This window comes from Balaenoptera ricei, chromosome 11 (assembly GCF_028023285.1).
Source record: "Balaenoptera ricei isolate mBalRic1 chromosome 11, mBalRic1.hap2, whole genome shotgun sequence".
NCBI classification, from domain to species: Eukaryota; Metazoa; Chordata; class Mammalia; order Artiodactyla; family Balaenopteridae; genus Balaenoptera; species Balaenoptera ricei.
Window position 1 is genome coordinate 10,650,720 of NC_082649.1, and position 21,407 is coordinate 10,672,126.

The 21,407-nt window shown below is 47.2% G+C and overlaps 1 protein-coding gene across 3 annotated transcripts in view; it reads right to left on the minus strand.

Annotated features, from left to right (window-relative positions):
• GFOD1 (Gfo/Idh/MocA-like oxidoreductase domain containing 1) overlaps positions 1-21,407 on the minus strand; it is a 103,174-nt gene that overhangs the window by 28,510 nt on the left and 53,257 nt on the right. The gene's annotated exons all lie outside the window — the stretch shown is intronic.

Sequence of the window (21,407 nt, forward strand, 5' to 3'; positions counted from 1 at the left end):
GAACTAACACATGCTAATTTAGGTATTTACAACATGTGGAATGTCATATCAGTATTTTGGATGGTATTTAAATATTTAAAGTTTTGCAGAAAAATGAATGATCTAAAAATTAAATTAGGAAAACAAGTCCATTAATAACAGCATCAAAAAGGATAAAATACTGGGTTGGCCAGAAAGTCGTTCAGGTTTTTCCTAAGAGCTTATGGGAAAACCTGAACGGACTTTTTGGCCAACCCGATACTTAGAAATATATTTAAGAAATGCAAAACTTGTACTCTGAAAACTCAAAAAAATTGCTGAAAGAAATTAGAGAAGACTTACATAATTGGAAAGATATCCTATGTTCATGGATCAGAAGATCTAATATTGTTAAGATGTGATACTACCCAATCTGTTGATCTACAGATTCAACACAATTTCTATCAAAATTCCAGCTGCCCACCCCCTTTTTCTTTTTTTTTTACAAATTGATAAGCTGATCCTAAAATTCATATGGAAATGCACCCAGAATAGCAAAAACAATCTTGAAAGAAAACAAAGTTAGAAGACGAACACCTCATGATTTCAAACTTAAGGCTACAGTAATCAAGATGGTGTGGTAGGGGCTTCCCTGGTGGCGCAGTGGTTGAGAATCTGCCTGCCAATGCAGGGGACACGGGTTCGAGCCCTGGTCTGGGAAGATCCCACATGCCACGGAGCAACTGGGCCCGTGAGCCACAATTACTGAGCCTGCGCGTCTGGAGCCTGTGCTCCGCAACAAGAGAGGCCGCGATGGTGAGAGGCCCGCGCACCGCGATGAAGAGTGGTCCCCACTTGCCGCACCTAGAGAAAGCCCTCGCACACAAAAAAAACGAAGACTCAACACAGTCATAAATAAATAAATAAATAAAAGAACGTGAATTTCTTTAAAAAAAAAAAAAAAAAGATGGTGTGGTACTGCCATGAGGATAGACAAATAGATCAGTGAAATATTTAGAATTGAGAATTCAGAAATAAACCCCCACACTTATGGCTAATTGGTTTTCAACAATGGTGCCAAGACCATTCAATGGGGAAAGAATAGTCTTTTCAACAAGTGATGTCTGAAACTGGATATCCATATGCAAAAGAATGAAGTTGGACCTTTACTTCATGCCATATGCAAAAATTAACTCAAAATGAATCAAAGCCCTAAGTGTAAAAGCTAAAATTATAAAACTTTTAGAAGAAAACATAGGAGTAAAACTTTGAGACCTTGTGTTAGTAGGTTACGACCGTGGCATCCAAACTCCATGGACTTGAACCTCAGTCTGCCACTTCCTTGTTATGGCCAAGTGGGCGGCTTAATTTCGCTTAGTTTCAGCGAAAATGAAGATACAATCAGCCTCATGAGGCTGTTACAAGAACTATATGAGGCAACACTGGCATCTCCCAGAACATGAACTCAGTCTATGTGAGTTCATTGTTAGCCATGTTCTTAGTAAAAGAACATGTAAGCTACAGAGTGAAGCCTATGTATGGACTTGGGTGCAAAATGTAAAATGCCATTTCCAGATTTAAAAAAGCAATTCCAATTTACAAAGCTTGATGTGAATTCTCTACAATGGGTAATTTTCATGGGATCTGTAGTGTAAAACAGTTTGTTTCAAAGGTCCCAAGAGTAGCATGCTGGAGTCCTCTGGATCAAATTCCACCTGAAGACACTGCTTATGGAGGAACCAGCATTTAAAATTTTTGAATTTGGATGCCTTTACATGGGGCACCTCCTTCCACTGAACCACAAGCCCAACCATTCCTTGTTGTATAACCTCAGGCATATCTCACTTGTTTACATCATAGTCTGGTTCCTGAAGATGACTGTTTCTACCCTCTATCTCAAATGCTGTGAAATCTTTGTTGGCTATCCAACTTTCTTCTTACAAATGTTTGGAGAGCCTCTTCTTTTTTTTTTTTTTTTTTCTTAAAAAAGACTTAAAATTTTGGAAGGTTTTAAGGTTCTTTTTAATATTTTCAATAACTTAAAAAATATGGCGCTAAAATATTTTAAAAGGTAACATAGACCAGCACTGTCCCAACAGAAGTATCACGCAAGCTACAAATGCAAGTCACTTGCATAATTTTAAATTTTCTAATAGTCACATGAAAAAAGTCAAAAAAACATATTTTATATTCTTCTTTCAAACTAAGTGCTTGAAATCCGGTGTGTATTTTACATTTAGAGTACATCTCAATTTGGAGCGGCTACATTTCAAGTGCTCAATAGCCACGGTTGGCCAGCAGCTTTCGAACTGGACGGCGCAGATATAGGAAACCAATGACAAACCATGCGCTGTAAGACCTTAGAGGAAGAGGTGGGGGTCTACAGGAAAAGAATATTGACATTAGAAACTATTTAAGTGGCAGATTCTGGGGCTTTGGCGGTCACGGTGGTGACAATGGTCATGCTGAAGTTCGAGATGGAGTGAAACGGAGATCATGTGATTCCAGTGCAGGAGTGGGAGGAGAGGATACTCAGGGCTTCCTTTTCTGCTGTGGTTTCTACTTCCATCCTCCCTACTCCAGGCATATTGGGGGTGGGATAGGACAGGGTTGAAGAAAAAGCAAAGAAGAGTAGGTGGGGTTGAGAGAGCACCACTCCTAATATTTAAATCTGCTTTGAGCTCAGGCCCCCACTCAGCGGTGGCCCGAAGGGTCCTGGGGTGAGGATTTTCCAGCTACTCCTGACCTCCCCTCCCCAGCTTCTGAGGCAGCTTCTCTATCTCCAAAGAACAGGCGTTCTGCCTCTGCTCTTCAAGGAATATTATGTTCTCCCAACTGTGATATTTTGGGTGTTTTTGGCAGGAGGTGGGATGGGCAGGGGTGGAAATAACTCACAAATGTTCTCTGAACAAGAAACCAGGAAAGTACAGACACCTGGCCTCAGGATTTTGTTGGCTCCAGGGACATCACTGTAAACCCACTAACACTAATTGCTTTCACATCTGCTCCCATTTCTAGTGGAAATAAAATGCCTCCCCAGCTAATGGGAGACAGAACGCCCGCTTGCTGTTTGTTTACCTCATTTCTTAAGAGCTCTCGCTCCCACCACTCCTCCCCCGGCCCCCAGCCTGAAACCCTTGAAAGGGCATCTTGCGCAAAGCTGGCAGGAGCCTCACATGCACAGAAAGGATGCCTGTGTTCCTGCTGGGGCTGCAGAACTCCCTAGTCCTAGACTAAACAAATGCGGGGTGTTGGGGGAGGCAGAAAGGAGAGCGAGAGAAAAGCGAAGGAATCCTACTTGCTTTTAATTCATGCTTCCCGGGATATTTTGGATCTCTTTATTTGACATGAAGTACCAAGATCTGAACCTCAACTTCTGAATTCAGACTTCTGACTGCCAAAGAAGGGAAAAATACAAGTTCAGCTGAAATTGGGGTTTAAGCAAATGGACTCTCAACCCACTGGACCTAACACAGTTGCCCTTTAAAATGATTTACGGCAGCTCACTGGGAAGCCATCTTTGACAGTCCTGTTCTAGCTGGGCTGCCTGTGTTTACCCCTGTGGTAACATGGTCTGTCTCCCCACTGACCGTTGGCAGGACAGCATCTTACACACCCCTCTATCTTCAACGCCGAGCATGGGTCTCGGCAAAGCACAGGTGTAGCTCAGAGCTCTGGCCGTCCCTCCCCTCTCCCCAAAGATTCTAGTAACAGAACCATTCATTTTTAGCTGGACCCACAGTTGCTAAGAATAAAAACTACATTTCCCAGTCTCCCTTGCAGTTAAGTGTGGCCATGTGACTAAGTTCTAGCTAATAGGATATGAGTAGAAGTGATTTTATATATATAATATATATAATATAAAGTTCCCATGGTGCAGTTCTCCATCTCCCTTCTTCCTGTGTGAATACTGACCAGGGTGAGGTCATCTTGGGCCATGCAGTCAAGGACAACACCCTAGGGATGGTGGTGTGATAAGACAGGTTCCTGGAGCCTAGACAGTGTGGAGTGTCAGACTGCTTTTGGAGGGGCTGCTGTGTGAGAACGAAACTTATTTTGGAACTGGGTTATGGTAGCTGAAATTACATGCTTAGGATTTATTTGCTGAAGCAAAGAAAGGATGATACCCCTATAACAGAGAACCCCACTGTGATGGTTATTTTATGTGACTGGGCCACAGGGCGCCCAGACATTAGGTCAAACTTTATTCTGCAGTATCTGGAAGGGTGTTTCTGGATGAGATTAACATTTGAACTGGTAGACAGAGTAAGCAGATTGCCCTCCCTAATGTGGGTGGGCCTCATCCGATGAACTGAAGACCTCGGTCTGAAGGCTGAGTAAGAGGGACCTCCTGCTGCCCAGCTGTCTGAGCTATCAGTCTTTTCCTGCCTTTGAGCTAAAACTGAGACATCAGCTCTTCTTGAGTCTCAAGGCTGTTGGCTTTCAGACTAGAACTTACCATTGGCTTCCCTGGTTCTCCGGCCTTTGGACTTGTTCTGGAACTGCATACACCATTGGCTCCAGTGGGTTTCCAGCTCACCGGCCACAGCCTTGGGGCTTCTCGGCCTCCATCACTGTATGACCTATTCCCTTATGATAAATCTCTTTCTTCATTCTTGGCAAACATGGGCTCAGCTGAAAGTTAATGGTTCTGTTACTAGAGAAGAGGAGAGCTGATTTGGGGGAGGAGAGGGGCAGCCGGGGGTCTGTGCTACATCTATAATTTGCTAAGACCCGTGCTAGGCGCTGGAGGTAAAGTGGTGTATAAGATGCGATCCTGCCAGTGGTCAATGGGGAGACAGACAAGGCGTTGTCTAATTACACCATACTGTGAGCTAGAGAGAGATAGATATAGACATAGATCTAGATATAACTCCAATTGGTTCTGTTTCTCCAGAGAGCCCTGAACTAATACACTCACTCTTTGGCTCTCCCTCTGGACAGCCAGCCTCTGGTTCTTCCTACCTCTCTTACTGATGAAGAATCTTACATCCTTGACTAGATTACATGCTCCTGGGCTACAGACGTTCATCTTTCTCATCACCTTCTTTTGTCTCCACCTCCCTCTATATGCTGCCTACTCTAGGCTGGAACAGAGCAGCACTCCATGACCAGACACTTGAATAAAGGATGATATTAAAAACAAAGCCCCTGGGGACTTCCCTGGTGGCGCAGTGGTTAAGAATCTGCCTGTCAATGCAGAGGACAAGGGTTCGAGCCCTGGTCCGGGAAGATCCCACATGCCACGGAGCAACGAAGCCCGTGAGCCACAACTACTGAGCCTGCACTCTAGAGCCTGTGAACCACAACTACTGAACCCACGTGCCACAACTACTGAAGCCTGTGTGCCTAGAGCCCCTGCTCCACAACAAGAGAAGCCACCGCAATGAGAAGCCCGCGCACCACAACGAAGAGTAGCCCCCGCTCGCCGTAAAAACAAAAAGCCCGCGCGCAGCAAATGAAGACAATGAATGCAATGAAGACACAATGCAGCCAAAACTAAACTAATTAATTAATTAAAAAAAAAAAAAGAAAACAAAGCCCTTTGTCTTGTCTCTTTGGAGTGCTTTCGAAACACCCTGTTACAATGGCCAAGAAGACTGTCCAAGATGGCCAAGTTCAAACGGCTTATCTTAGCATCAAAACCTTCTTCAAAGCAGAGACTGGGTTTTTGTATAAACATCTTCTGTGTAGCCATGATGTTCTATGCAGTGAAATGAAAGTGGAAAATTGGGGGGAAATTAATTTGGGGGGAAATTAAGATCAAATGGGGCTCAGAGAATAAACTGTTGCAACCAGATTTAGTCAGATGGCTTTTCCTGAGTCACTGAATTTCATCAGGAGAGAACTGCAGACACAAACCCTTTGTTTAACGTAGCTGGTGATGAAATAAATAGGGTGACTCCGACTCGACCCCCTCCCCTCCTCACACCCTTCCAACCGACTTCCCGAGATTGCCCAGACAAAGAGCAGAAGTTCAAAGAATCTCTCTTCTTGGGTCAGCTCCCAGAGGACGGGAGCACTTGCCTTTGCTCCCAGGAAAACCGTGATCGGGTGAAGGTATGTGAGAAGCGTGCCCTTCCCTATGCGACACTGCAGAAGGGAGAGTGGCCCGGAGCCTGTCACGGGACTGTTTGTCTCCATGTGGAGAATGTTTATGAACTGACACATTCGCTCTCCAGCTCAGGAAATAGCTGCCTGGTCAGAACACAATTGAACCTGACCTTGGGCCCCAGCTGTGGCAGGCAGAGGTTAATTTCCTTTCCTCCTTGGGCAGGACCCAGTGCTGATTGTCCTCTTGTGCCTAATTACATTTTCTGCACAATACAGCACGCACCTTATCTCGGGCAGCAGGCAGCTAGGCCAAAGCTTCCCCTGGTTCCTCCCTATGGTTTGAAGTAGAAGTTTGATAAGGGGCACATTTCACTTTAAAAACAAAAAAAAAACAAAAAAAACCCACTGTTAATTGTGAGGAGAAAGTACTTTTTCCTCCAGTAAAAATGTACAGTTGCCTGTGAGAACTTCCCCATGTGACCTGGCAGGGAGAAAATAGAAAGCAGCCATGAAAAGGAGCTCAGGTGAACAACTTAGGACCTGAAGAAAAGTAGGTTAGTGGGTTGAAATAAAATCCTGCCACAAGCAAGCAAAAGATTTAATAAGCAGGAGACAGTGTGGTGCTGACACAGGCCTTGGGTCCCCTACTTTCACTGTGTTCCTGGCCATCGGTGCTCAATGGCCATCTCAGTTGGGATGATACACTTGTTTATTTAAATGTTCATTTATTTGGGGGTGACTTTATTGCCTTTTGGAGAAATGACACATATTCCTTTTTTTGCTTTTTTACTTAACTCAGAAAACTCTGAAGAGGAAAATGTAACTTCTAAATCCCACCAGCCATCAAGCAACCATCCTTAAGTTAGGTGACCGCGATTGAGTTATATCTTTCTGTACATGTACGGTTAGGAAGATGGGTAGATTTATAGGTAAGAAATAATTTAAAAGGGACTTTACCACACACTATCCTTTCAGTATTTGAACTTGACAGATAAGAAAGAAACTGAAATGAAACAGAATCTGCTGGATTTCTGAAAAGATACAGATTTCAAGCCTGGCAGGATTCTGAAGGCAGGGTGAACGTCCAAGGCCAACTGAGGTAAATGACGTCAGAAAGGCAGGTAGCACGGGGAAATAAAACCCCAAGCCCTAAGAGATTTGAACTGTTTTCCTTGGCCCTCTGGAGAGATGCCATCAGTTGAGATAGGGTGGCCTGCTCTGGACTCAGTTTTCTGGAAGCCCAGGGCCTGGCTTTAACACCGCAGCTGGCTCACCCTACATTTGCGTAGATTATCTGACCTCTTCAGAAGGGAGCATCTACCTAGTGCTGGTAAGTTCTGACAGTCACAATGAAGGTGGAAAGGAGGTTGTTAGTCACTGAGTATGCTGGCAGGAGAAAAGCAGGGAACAATGTGAAAGCTCAGAATTCGTATCAGGGGACTCCCAGGATAGACCAATGGAGGTCTGACCAGTTTGGATGAAAGATGAAAAAGAGAAGAGAAAGAGTGACGGAGGAAGGCGGGGGGGTGGGAGAAAAAGACACATCTGGCAACCCTGACGCTGAAAACCAAAACCTTATCTACCCCTAACCCCACCCCTTACGCTCTGTCTGGGCAGCGGAGGGCACATCATTATTCACGCAGCGAAGCAGTTTAACCTCAAGGAGACAGTGGGAAATACTTTCAAAGTAACCAGGGCCTCGTACCCAGGTGTATGATAAAGCCTCAAGCTCAGGAAGAGCCAGGGCCCTACAAAGAGCCAAGTTCACGTGTAGCCCTGTCGGCCATTGTCCTTGCCCCCCAGCACTGCCAGAAGGAAGGAGGAGGAACAGAAAGAAGGTTCCAGGCCAGGGGACACCTTAAGTCAGAGACGCCAGCTGTGAAAATGCCAGTGGCTCCAGGCCCTGAAGGAATCACACCTCTGGCTGTCGGCCAGCCTCCTCCACTACGAGGGGAGGACCCAGAGAGACTCCAGCTGTCCGTTCTTATCCAGTTGCAACGGGGGGCCTGTTCTCCTCAGATGCAGGGACAGAGTGTCACCTGGGAGACATCCTGCCCCCCCCACAGAGGTCAGCGGTTGGCCCCCAAGATGAAGGCCTGTCCTCCCAGCCTGTGACAGGAACCAGGCCTGAGGGTGAAAGAGCACATCGGCATTTTCTTCTCTCAACGAACTGAGATTAGACGTCTCCTCACCTGACACTAGCACAGCCTCCGGTGAGAGACCTGGGCTAAGCCTTTGCTTCCAAGGCTGCGTACAGAGGCTCAGCGCATGGGCTTTGGAACCAGGATGCCCAGTTCTGGCTCTGCTGCTTTCTCAAGTTCTTTGTGCCTCTGTTTCCTCATCTGTAAAATGGGAGGAATATTCATAGCTACCTTAGAGCTACTGCAGGGATTAGAGGAGTTGGCCCACGCAGAGCCCTGAGCACAGTTCCAGGACACAGGAAGGGCCATGAGGACCTTTACTACCACTGAGCCCTTCATAAGTGTTGGGGGCTAAATTGTGCCCCTGGAAATTCATATGCTGAAGTCCTTACCCCCAGTACCTCAGAATGTGACTGTACTTGGAGAGAGGGTCTTTCAAGAGGTCATTAAGGTAAAGGAAGTCACGAGGGTGGGCCCTAATCCAGTATGACTGGTGTCCTTATAAGAAGGAGAAATTAGGACACAGATGTGTATAGAAGGAAGACCACGTGAAGACACTGGGAAAAGGCGGCCGTCTACAAGCCAAGGGAGAGGCCTCAGAAGAAACCAACCCTGCTAACACCTTGATCTCAGACTTCTAGCCTCCAGAACATGAGGAAATAAATTTTGTTGTTGAAGCCACCCGGTCTATGGTACTTTGTTATGGCATCCCCAGCAAACTAAAACACATATAGGTTGACTATCATTTTAGCAGAACTGACATCCAGCCAGTGTGAACCCATGTGGAAGTAGAGCCAGTGTCGCACCTGATTGGTGATATCAGTTATAAAATAGTTTTCACATCTGCCCCACTTCGTGTTAGTCTTATCCCAGTGGTGCTCACCCTTGTGTGAGAGAATCAGCCTTTCACTACAGAATCAGTGAGAACGGGTCCGCTTTCTGCCCCCCCCCGCATCCTGCCTCCCCTTCTGGGCTCACACAGTCCAGGGCTCTGCACCCTCTGAGCATCTCTGCCTCCCTTCCTTGAAGCATGAAAGTTGCAACAGTGAAGGGGTGAAGGGGGCTCCTCTGAGCAAGGCCATCACCAAATCCTCATCTGAGGAGCCCTCGGGTTCCTGCCTGCTTCAGAGAGTGTAGCGTCTGAGGGATGTGACCGGGTTGCTATGACAACAAGCACGGCACGCTGTTTGCTCAGCACCGTTCACAGTCTTCCAGGCAGGCTCGGTGCGGTGCCACCCACTGTACACGCAAGAAGCCCGGGGAGATCTGAACTGGGAAAGAAGTTGTACCAGAGCACTGAGTACACCCAGGCTGATGGCCCCCCTTGCTCTGTCATCAAGTTAGCCTTGGCCATCACGTGCCCCAGAAGGTCTGTCCCTGAGACTACGTTCTGCTGTCACCTGGCATTCTCTTTCTCTTGTAAGGTTGTTGGCCACACAGATTTGGTGGAGCATTTGCCCACAGTGCCCTGACCCTTTCACGCTCTCTCGGGCAGCAGGAGAAAGGAGCAGAGGTGAACTTTCAGTCTCACGAATCTGCCTGCGGATAGGCAGCGTGGGGAGTGGGTCACCACTGGCTAGGGATTGTTTAGCTGTTACTGGTCTCCACTCTCTCCTGCCACCACGGTACGTGAGCCCAGCCGGAGTCGGCAAGGACGACGAGGAGTAACAAGCATGCATTCCTCAGCCAAGGTAATCAAAAGAAGAGGTCTGGTCCAAGAAAAACTAATACGATCTTCTTCTAATAGAAGGTACCCACAGGGGCATTCAGTCCAGAAGGGCAGGGAGCTCCCACGTGGCTGGAATTTAGCTCTTTATTCTCCACATCTAAAGTAAGCCAAGGGTGAGGAAACCTGACAAGAATGTCTGAGCATTCTTTGGCCAAATTGGGAGTGGGAGGAAGCACCGCTTTGAAGCATGCATTGCCCCCTCCCACCAGGGCCACACCAGCTACCACTGCCTGGCACGTCAAGCAGCCTGTGCTCCCCTCAAACTAGCACGTGTGTGAACCAACCCACAGCAAAAGCAAACAAACAACCTGGCAGATCAGCCCCCAAGACTCTGCTGAGCGAACCAGGTCCAATCTCATAGTTCAGTTTGGTTCTGTCTCTTGAACAGATTACTGAGAACAGCAACGCCTTTGGGAATTATACAGCACAAAGATGTTCGCTGTAAAGAGGCCAACAGAAAATGCATGAGATGGCTAAGCCCCTAAAACCATCACAGAAATCAGGTTCTGGAGTTTACAGTTGATGTTTTCCTCTGCTTTACAGTTGCCAAAGCAAACCACGTTTGTTATACAGAGAAGGGCTTGTTAATACCAGTCCAGTGCAAGTTTTGTCCACCTGTAGAAGGCTGCCACTTAAGAGGAGGTTACCCTGTCTCCTAGTCAGGCTAAGTGTTATTAAACCACTTCTAAGCACCCACTGATATGCCAGGTGCTCTGGGGAGACCACGGGAGACAAACAAAGCACGACCCCTGTTCATTAGCATCTTGCCATCTGGATGGGGAGAAAAGATGTGCATATTTGGAAATGACTGGAGATGGCAGTGCAGTCACACAGGATGGAGGGCCAAATTCCGTGACACAGGTGTCAGTGCTTAAGAATTTGGAGAGTGCCAGAGTCACCCAGCCCTACTGCACATCCAACCAACTAAACAAAACTAGTCAGCAAAGACCGGAGAGGCCGAAGAGCCGAGCTGCTGGTCTGAAATGGGGCAGGTGATGTATCTGGTGGCTCAGGGTCGTCAGGGCTGTCTCTGGCCGGACACGCTGCCCAGCACAGAGTTGGAGAGAGTGAGTCTGAGGGCAACTTCTGGCACCACCACTTGCTGCGTGCGTGACCTTGGGCCCCTCACAGGATCCCCCTGCGCCTCCACAGCCCCAGCTGTAAGTGGAGACTGAAAAACAGCACTCACATCACTGGGTTGTCGTAGAAAGAGCTTCTGCACAGTGCCTGGCACACAGCAAGTGCCTGATAAGTGTCAGCTGTCACTACCATGGGTCTGGACTTCTAAAGGGCTTCCCTCCAGCTAATGGCAGGAGTCAGGATATTCAGTCTAAGGCAAAAGACAGATTCGGTAACAGAAAGAGATTTTAATTTTAAACAAGACAAGGGAGGGAGATTATTTACAAAACAGAAACAGACTCACAGTCACAGAAAACCAAGACAAGAAAATAAACTATGGTTACCAAAGGGGAAAGGGAGTGGGGGAGAAGGGATAAACTAGGAGCTTGGGATTAACAGATACACACCACTAGGTAGAAAATAAACAACAAGGATTTACTGTAACGCACAGGGAACCATATTCAGTCTCTTATAATAACCTACAACGGAAAAGAGTTTTAAAAAATGCACACATATATATATATGTATATATATATAACTGAATCACTTTGCTGTACACCTGAAACTAACGTAATATTGTAAGTCAACTATACTTCAATGAAAAAAAAAAAGGGGGGGAGGGAGAGGCCCTAGAGTGCCATGAATATGGCATTAGTCAGAAGAGGCTGTAAGTCAGAGTGAAGGCCACTGTCACCCCAGCCCATGTGGTTAGGAACAGAAGGCTGCCTGCTGTTCCCGCGGGTGACCAGCTGCTGCAGCGCCCAAGCAGGGAACTGAAGTCAACCCTGAAGGCAAGGGGCATCACGACGACGTCCCAGAACACCTAGCGGCAGGGAACGAGCCCAACTGCCTGCTGCAAGGACTCACTCTTCACTGCCTGGATTCAGGCCACTCCCCAGTGCTGTCACCCTTCTCGGTGAGAACACACAGAATATTCCTCAGAGGCTAGACCCAGACACCGTCCCTTTCTCATGTCCTCTTAAAAGTCAGTCCCCTCCCCTCTTGCACCTTTTCCAGAACTTGAACATACAAACCTCCTCATGAGATCATTCTAGAACATGCCCGATCACAGGAAACATGACCTTCCTTTGCCAGCCCGTCTGCCCTGCCCTTCCGCCCACTGAGCCCCTTCAACACTGACATCCCCACCGAGGGAGGGCATTCCCTCTCCTGAAATGAACGCAGTACAGCTGAGTCACCCCCTCCGCCCCCCCCCCCACCTTGTCTTGGCCACCCAGGCTCAGAACACAAGACGCAGCCCTCAGAACGTGGATGCTACTGGGCGTGGTCCAGCCCTGAAGGTAGCTACAGACCTGGGATGCCTTCCTACCCTCATGTTTCCTCAAGGTGAGGCATCTGTCCAAGTCCTGGACCAGGGCGGGGGGGGGGGGTGGTGAGGACCTGGCTTCACCTCTGCAGGGCATCAAGTAACAGACCGGCACCTGTGTGGGTTTGGCTTCAATATCTGGGCAAGTTGACTTATTTGATGGCTCACGAAGATCTGTTTTGGACCATGGAAAGAGCTAAATGAGATAATGAACACAAAGCACGCAGTTTAGCGTTTGGCACACAATGGCCACTCGCCTACCCGATCATTAGTGTTATTATCTGTATGTTTATTATGATTAGTGTTCAGTTTTCTATCCATTCATTCAACAAACATTGACCATGTTTTTTTTAGCATCAACCATGTGCCAGGCACACATGGTCCCAGCCCTCCTGGAATTTAGAATCTAGCTGCAGAGACAGCCAATAAACAAGTAAACAGAGAGAGACATCATTTCAGGTTGTGCAAGGGCTAGGAAGGAATCAAATGGAGTTTGTGACAGAGAATAACAAGAGAGAACTTACTGTCGATAGTGTCACCAGGGAAGTCCTCAATGAAGTGACATTTAAGCTAAAATCTTAAGGATGAGAAAAAGTCAGAGAGGAGATACTGAGTACGCTGAGTGGAGGGAATAGCACACATGATGGCCCTGGGGTGGGCGGAAGCTTGGCAGGTCCAAAAAATGGCAGAAGGTCAGTATGGCTGGCATGCCATCACAAAGGAAAGTGTCACTGGGTGAGGTGGGAGAGCTGGGCAGGGGCTAGAGCTGTCGGCCTCGGAAGGAAGTTTAATTTCGATCCTAAGGGATTGGGAGTCTCTGAATGGTTTTAATAGATGTATTACACTTTCTTCACTTATTCACAGCAAACATTTATATCTGTCCATTATTGAGCACTCAGTATGTGCCAGCCTCTGTGATAAGAATTTTACTTGCATTATCTAAGCAACATAGCAGTGATGGGTACTAGGGTGATGGAGACAGGGACAGAGAAGTGGACAGATTTGAGATGTACATAAGAGCAAAGAGAGCAGTTAGGCTTTGCTGGTAGAATGAATGGGGCTCAGGGAAGAAACTAGCTCAGACATGGCCACTGGCTTCTCCAACTACGGCACCATCATCATTATCATCTCTCAGGCACGATTATCATTTAACCAAAGGACAAGATTAACTCAGTCAACTTATTTATAGAGCACCAACTATAAACATGGCACTCTGAAGGACAGTGTGTTCACTGAGAAGCACGTGCTAGGTTACCCTGCACTCTGGCGTACTCTAGTACTCTGTGCTTTACTTACTGCCAATGGCTGAGTCTAGAAATAATTTCCAAAACAACCTGACAACTGCTCAATGGTCCAGTTGATTTAAGTCAGCTCCAAGAGCAAAGCCAGGGGACAAACCTAAAGACACAAAGTACCAGTGCTGTTACCAATGCAACGGTGCCGCTAGTACAGATGGCGTCACTTAGCGTGAAAGGCTTCTTATTGCGTCAAGCAGCCTGTCAGACAAAGACCCGGAACAATGTCAGCTCAAAACAGCAACACACAAAGCCCTCAGCCCAGGGACAGCTTCTCAAAAAGGCAGCAGTAAAGAATCGCTGGGACACGGTGTTCTTTCAACCACAGCATGAATAACGCCATCAGTAGCTACATCATCACTGAAACAATAATGCATGTCTGGATTGGGAACCTGCTGGGAAATGATTAAGATGAAAGAGTATAATCCACCCGCAGTGGGGATCACACACACTCATTTTAGTAAGAATGCATTTGCGAAGACGTGGACCACGTTCATCAATGTACAGATGAATTACACCACAATATGCAGCAGGTGTACTGAGGAAACGAAAACAAAGTGAGAAGAGAAAGGGACTTTCTAAAGGTGAATGCCTTGGGTGAATGCCCGAGCCTGGGAGGATGGGTTAACTTGTAGGTAAGGAGAGAGAAAGGCATCAATCAGGCTTACCTGACCTGGCTTCCACCCCACACCTGGACTAAGGCTGTCACTGTTAGAAGCCAGCCACTCCCCTACTCTAAAGTCTAAACCAAAGCCACTGCAGGGGACAGGCAAGACTATAAATCATAACAAAACAGGGAATGCACCTTCCAAAACATGAAGGCTGGAATTGCAGTAAACAGTCATCTTCTGGGTGGGTAACTGTCCCTCCCTTGTTAATCTCTCTTCTGAGATGCAAAAGTCCAACCCAGACGCACAGTCTGATTGACACACAGCTGATCAAACTAGAGTCTGCGGCAGAACATGCAGCCCTCTGGATGATTCCCCTTGCATGGAAGAAATTTTATTTTTTTATTCCAGCCTTCAGTTTGTTCATCCTTCCTTTAACAGAACAAGGCAAGTCATGCAGCCCCTGACATCTCGAAAATTATGAATGTGGAGGCCATAAAAAGTGGCACAGAGAAGTCTGCCCTAAATTCAAACCCAGACCGCCACATGGAATTTCTCTCTAGAAGCCCAGAGTATTGGTTTCATCAGTCACTGCTGCTCCTTATTTCTTATTCAACTCTTCCTTGGAACTGTAAGATGTTAAAGCTGAAAGGCATCTTAGAAACCAAGCTGTCTAGGGCTCACGTTCAAGATTAAGCAACAGGGGACTTCCCCGGTGGCGCAGTGGTTAAGAATCTGCCTGCTAGGGCTTCCCTGGTGGCGCAGTGGTTGGGAGTCTGCCTGCCAATGCAGGGGACAGGGGTTCGAGCCCTGGTCTGGGAGGATCCCACATGCCGCGGAGCAACTAGGCCTGTGAGCCACAACTACTGAGCCTGCGCGTCTGGAGCCTGTGCTCCGCAACAAGAGAGGCCGCGATAGTGAGAGGCCCGCGCACCGCGATGAAGAGTGGCCCCCGCTCGCCGCAACTAGAGAAAGCCCTAGCACAGAAACGAAGACCCAACATAGCAATCAATCAATCAATCAATCAATCTTTAAAAAAAAAGGATCTGCCTGCCAGTGCAGGGGACACGAGTTTGAGCCCTGGTCCGGGAAGATCCCACATGCCATGGAGCAACTAAGCCCGTGAGCCACAACCACTGAGCCTGCTCTCTGGAGCCCGCGAGCCACAACTACCAAGCCTGCGGGCTGCAACTACTGAAACCTGTGCACCTAGAGCCCATGGTCCGCAAGAAGAGAAGCCACCGCAATGAGAAGACCACGCACCGCAACGAAGAGTAGCCCCCGCTCGCCGCAACGAAGACCCAATGTAGCCAAAAAAAAAAAAAAAAAGATTAAGCAACAGACCTAGTAGCAAGGATGTGCTCGCAGGCACACATCTAGTAGAGCTAGAAGGAAAAGTAAGGTCTCCTGAGCCCTGGTCTAGTGAGCGCCTTCCTGTTAGACTGGGAAATGTTTCTCAGCCCTTTTTACTAAACTTATCAATAATGCAAAGCTCTAGAAGGAAGTCCAACAGGTGCTGAAGCTGATGGGACTTTCAAAATGCATCCTGACGATTGTCTTGTTCAGTGCTTCCTGGCTGGATTGTATAGTTGCAGAGCTCTGGCAGGTGGTTCCTGGTTTTGTGGGGTTTTTTCTTAAGTTCCCATCCAGCAGAAGGCTTGGCATGGATGGAAAGAAACAGATGGCTCTGGCTCAAGTGTGGGCTGCCATGTTGGACTTCTACTGCATTTCCTGTTGAAGAAAACTTGGAAAGAAAGATTCGTGCCCATGTGAGAGGAAAGCATCTTTCCAAAAAGAGATGGATGTGACTGAGGCTTGGAGAGCACAATTTCAAAGAGGAACAGCCTGTTTTAGAAGTTCCTGCTCTTCCCCGGGGGAGGGAAATCTTTCAGAGCCCTACTCCAAGGAATGCAATGAAGGCAATGATGTCTGACCTCCCTACACTGCGTGCTCCTGGGGACCACTCCTCACGCCCCACTCTGCCTCCATCTCCTGCCCCCCGGACTGTGGCAGGAGCTGCTGCTCTCCTTCCTTCCCGCCCCTGCCTTCTGCTAAACCAGAGCCAGAGCCAGAGCCAGAGCCACAGCCAGCCGTGGGAAGCAGAACATCAGGTCACATTGTCATCCTGCTACCAACACTCCGGTGGCTTTGCAGTACATCTAACACAGAGTCTGAGTCCTCGCTGTGGCTTCCCGAGTGTCCACGGTGCCTCCCTCCCCTGACTCTCCCCCTGCTCACCTCCTCATGGTCCCCTGGCCTCCCCCGTCACAGAACACGTCAAACTCGCTCCAACCCCTTTGAGCTGGCCACCCCTCCACCCGGAGCGTCCAACCTGTGAATGTCCCCAGACAGTCACCCGTCTCGCTTCCTAAACATCTCTACTCAAACGTCAGAGGACCTGTCTCTGGCCACCTGAGGGGAGCCGGCCCCTCCCGCATCCCTACCTGCCCCGTCCCTCTCTGTCCCCTCCCGACTCTGCTCCCGGACAATGCACTCACCCCAGCTGCGGGGCTGCAGTCACTCCTTCGCTGTTTCTCTTCCCCGCGCTGGAAGCTCTGAGCACCATGTGGGCAGGACTCGGTCTGTCTGTCTGCTCTCCTGTCTGGGTCAACAGCAGACACACAGAAGGAACTTAATACATACTCGTTGGCTTGCGTGGAACTGAACCCATGCCTTTAAACTTGGTCTGGATGGAGAGAACACCACTTCCGCTGGAAAACCCAAGGCCAGTTGGACCCTCTGGTTTCTTTGTACGTATAGATTTGTTTCTGAATATATACCCTTCCATCTGTCCACGTAGCCCTGCTTTTGAAGAGTGACAACCTCACGCCTCAGGGAACGCGACAGGGAGGCCTGGCAGGGAGGCTGAGGGAGCGGGGTCAGCCGACGACTTCCCAGAGGGACAGGGCCACCCGGGGCTCAGATCCCAAGCACAGCCCCGACTCTGAGGCATCTCTGTGCGGAAGATCCCATCGCATCTCGTTCTGAGACACAGCTAACTTACGTGCGGAGAGCAGAGGAAGTTAAGAGAAGCAGAGAAAAGCAGAGGACAGCCAGAAGCTGCCATAAACCAAGACGACCCCAGAGCCCTCCTGCAAACATCCCAACTCTGTGAGAACAAAGGTATGTGTTTTCTCTTTCCGATACGATGCCTCTAATTTGTATCACATGGAAATGCAATAAAAGAGCTGCTATCTTTTTTTCTAAGTCTCTGGAATAAACTTGGTCAGGTGTCTATCTTAACTTCTGGGGCTTCTATTTATGCAGCTGGCTGATGCCTCAACTTCAACAAAGGACTGATTTTCCAAGTCTAGGAAGAAGCAGGCAGGGGCCGCCCTCCTCTGTGTGGGAGCGTGACATGGCACTAAAGCTACGCTGCAATGTGTTTTAAGAGTGGTTGTTTTAAATTCCATGCTCAGTAATTGTGTTTAGAAGAATTCACTCTAAACAGGATGTCACAAATCAGGCAAAAAGTTCCTTGCAAAGATATTCATCTCAGCACGATAATAGAAAAAAGCTGGAAACAACCTAAATATCTCAGAATAAGACTGATAATGCATGTAAAATTCTTAGCCCAACAGGGAACTCTACTCAATATTCTGTAATAACCTAATGGGAAAAGAATTTGAAAAAGAACAGATACAAGTTTATGTACAACTGAATTACTTTGCTGTACCTGAAACTAACACAACATTGTTAATCAATGATACTCCAATATAAAATTAAAAAATTTTTAAAAACCATAAAAACAAAACAAAAATTCTTAGCCCAGTGCCTGCCACACAGTGAGTGCTCTGTAAGAAGGAGATATAACATTTTATTGTGAGTAATTAAAGAAAGTGTGGTACACTGTAGGATGGGTACTTTTTTAAGCTTTTTTCCCCCTGTTGTATAGTCACATGCCTACAAAAATCTAAGGAAAAGAAAAATAGACAATTACCCTTCAGCAGGAGACTGTCTATCCACCTGTATTTTCAGAAAAGCCCCATCTATCTTTTCCTACCACCGCAAGCCCTGTATCTGACAACTGCACAAAAGGCTATGCCACCCACAAGCTCTGTTCCTTCTACTTGAACTGCTGCTTTATCAGTCTTTTTCAGCCTTCCCTCTGAGAGGCAGATGGGGAAAAAAAACCCCACCATTCTGTAATTCAGTCAGCATTTTTAACATCTATCACGTTTTGTGCTTTCACTGAGATGAATGTCACAGGAGGGACTATGTAGGTTATTGGGTCAGAAGCCCTTCCTGTCTAAGGAGGTTCCCCAGTGAGAGTCCAGAAGGTTTGCTGGGCAAGTACGGCCTTTCTCCAGGGCCATCAATCAAACAGACACAGCAACCTGTGACGGATACATCAATGACTGGTTTCTTCCTCTGGGCAGCACCAAGGGGCAAAATCTGAAATGATAAGCTATACTTCCTTCGAGGAGAAATAGTTCTAAGGAAGGAAGAACACAACTCGGTAGGCTTTCAGAAAACTAGGGACTGCTTGGGACCCCTCTCCTTCACCTCTCTATATACACAATACAGGAACATACACACTCACACACACAGACCTGCTCACCTACATGGCAATCACACACTTGCAAACACACAAACACATGTGAATACACAATGCACACATATACACACGCACATGATCTCCCTTTCTTCTAATCATACCCTTCCGCAGTTAAGGCTGCGATTCAGTCCTTAGGTTCTAATGACAACAAAAAGAACAGGAAGTTCACTTTTATGGTTTGTGATGCTGTGAAAACCCCAGGTGGAACCAGAGGCCCATGGAACTCATACCACCCAGCCAGATGCTCTGAAGAGTAAAAGACAGCAGGTGCGGAGAAGGCCATGGCTGGAGGGGACTTAAGAGATCCCCCCCCACCCCCGCCGCCCACAGAGGAGGATGCTGAGTATTACCAAGTGATGCTTAGGGTCCCCATGCCATGCCCTCCGCAGCTCCAACCCCAGTCCCCACCCAATACATCCCCTCCTTCATCCTCCCGCTTCCCCACTTGCTCGGGACTTGGTTTAAATCATGCCTCCACTGGACAGAAGAAGACACTTCCCAAAAAGCAGACGTGCTTCCACATCTACACTGTGACCCTTCGCAAGTAAGTCACTAGCTGTTTCAGGTGGATGTGAACACAGAAAAAGACAGAATAAAGAAACCCACCTTCCTTTTGATGCAGATCATTTCCATCTCAGTAGGAAGCATGTGTTCACCCAGATACCAGTGGGCTGGTTCCTTTGTTTAAACAAAGGCTTTCCTGAAAGCTACAGGGAACCAGAGGCCGAGGATTCTTAGCAAGAGTTTTTCTCTTAGTGAAAGCAGGAGGTGCTCTGGTGGGAACGCCTTACCCTGGTTTGACAATTCTGGACATTCAGCTAGCCGGGTAAGTTGTGTGAATGTGTGTGACTAGCGGTTTTACCCAAGGAACTAGTTTACATCCAGCTTGCTTTAGCTGGCTATTTCCTCTACATCTAATGCCCTTTTAAATGCAGATCCTCCCAGATGAAGCACATGCGTGGGAACAGATGTGATTCTCACACAGATGTGGTGTCTGAGGGACCACGATACCCGTCACGGCTGATCTACTGAAAACAGTCTTGAAAACCAACCAAGAGAATGCCTTTGAAAGTCTGTTTCACTTCCAAAAGAAAATAATGGAAGGAAACCCCACATGTAGAGAGTAAATCTAAAGTGCCCAACATAGAACCTGGCAGACAGAAAGTGACATAAATCTCAGTGTTTTGTTGAGAACATATTCCCGTCAACACCTGAAATTCACACACTGTGACGGTGACACTCCTAAGGGGCCAGGTTCCTTTACTGAGAACCTGTTGTGTGCAAAGCACTAGTCCAGTTGCTCCTTGTAAGCGTCGCAAGTCTCCCTGACAAGGCAGCCAGACCCACTTTACCATACAGAGGAGGATGCTGAGGTGCCAGTGTTATTCAATAAGTCAGTAGCAGAGCTAGGACTGGAGCCACTTGGATCCAGGATGCGCTCTTTTCCCGCTCCGTTCCACTGCCTCACGTGAAGGACCTTCTGAAAGTATCTCAGAGATGGCTCCTTCCTCGGAGATCCTTTACGACCTACCTCCCACCCAAAGCAGGGATGTCCCCAGCGGACGGTCATTCACCCATTGCTTAAATAATTACAGTGACAATGGGCTCAGAGAGTTGCCCCTCCATGGCTGAGTTGTGAACCAACTGTCAAAAGTCCTGTCTCTACACTGGGCTGAAAGCTGCGCTCACATAACTTGGATCCATGGGTCCTGAGTGTGCTCAATTCTGTAACAGATTCTGCAAACATCAGGAAGATGATGTTGACAATGATGATGACAGCGATGGCATCAATGTTCCTCTTAAATCCTCGTCACCCAGAGAAGCCAGATGTCAAGGGCTTCCCTTTCAAACCTAACACCCTACCCAGTACATATGGGATATGTTTGGATGTGAACAAAAGAGAAAACTTAATACATTATGTCATCTGAATGGTGGAATATCATAATACCATTAAAATCAGGTTTCAAAGGATACTCCCAACCATAAGAAAATGCCCACCACGTACGGTTAATGAGAACATTATGAAAGTAGTATAATCGCAATTTTGTAAAAAACAAACAAAAATAAAACTGAAAACATAAAAATGTATAGAAGGAAATACCAAAAAAAATTGTGATCACCCTTGATTAATGCAGAGGGCTTTTAAAAATGTCTTCCTTTCATATTTCTGCATCATTTCGAAATTATACAAAGGTTTTTTTTTTCTTTCTTAAACGTTTTGGACTTAACCATCCAACCTAGGGGAACTACCTGCGAGCACATTCATATAAAGATTAAAATATTAGTAACAGTAGTAATGATAATAATAACTGTAGCAGCTCTAAAACTTACGTTATTTACCCCAAACCAAGCAGCATTCTTGGGACTTCATACATATTAACACATTCAATCCTCATCACAACCCTCTGAGTTAGATACTACCATTGTCACCGTTTTACAGATGAGAAAACTGAGGTTGGAAAGATTAAGTCACCTGTCAAAGGCCCCAGAACTAGTAAGAGGTAGAGCCAGGCTTTAAATGCAGGCAGTCTGACCCCAGGGGCGTGGCTCTTGGCCACGACTCTAAGGCCCATGTTCTACCAGACCTGAGCTAAGACAGGATTCAGAGGAGCAGAAAA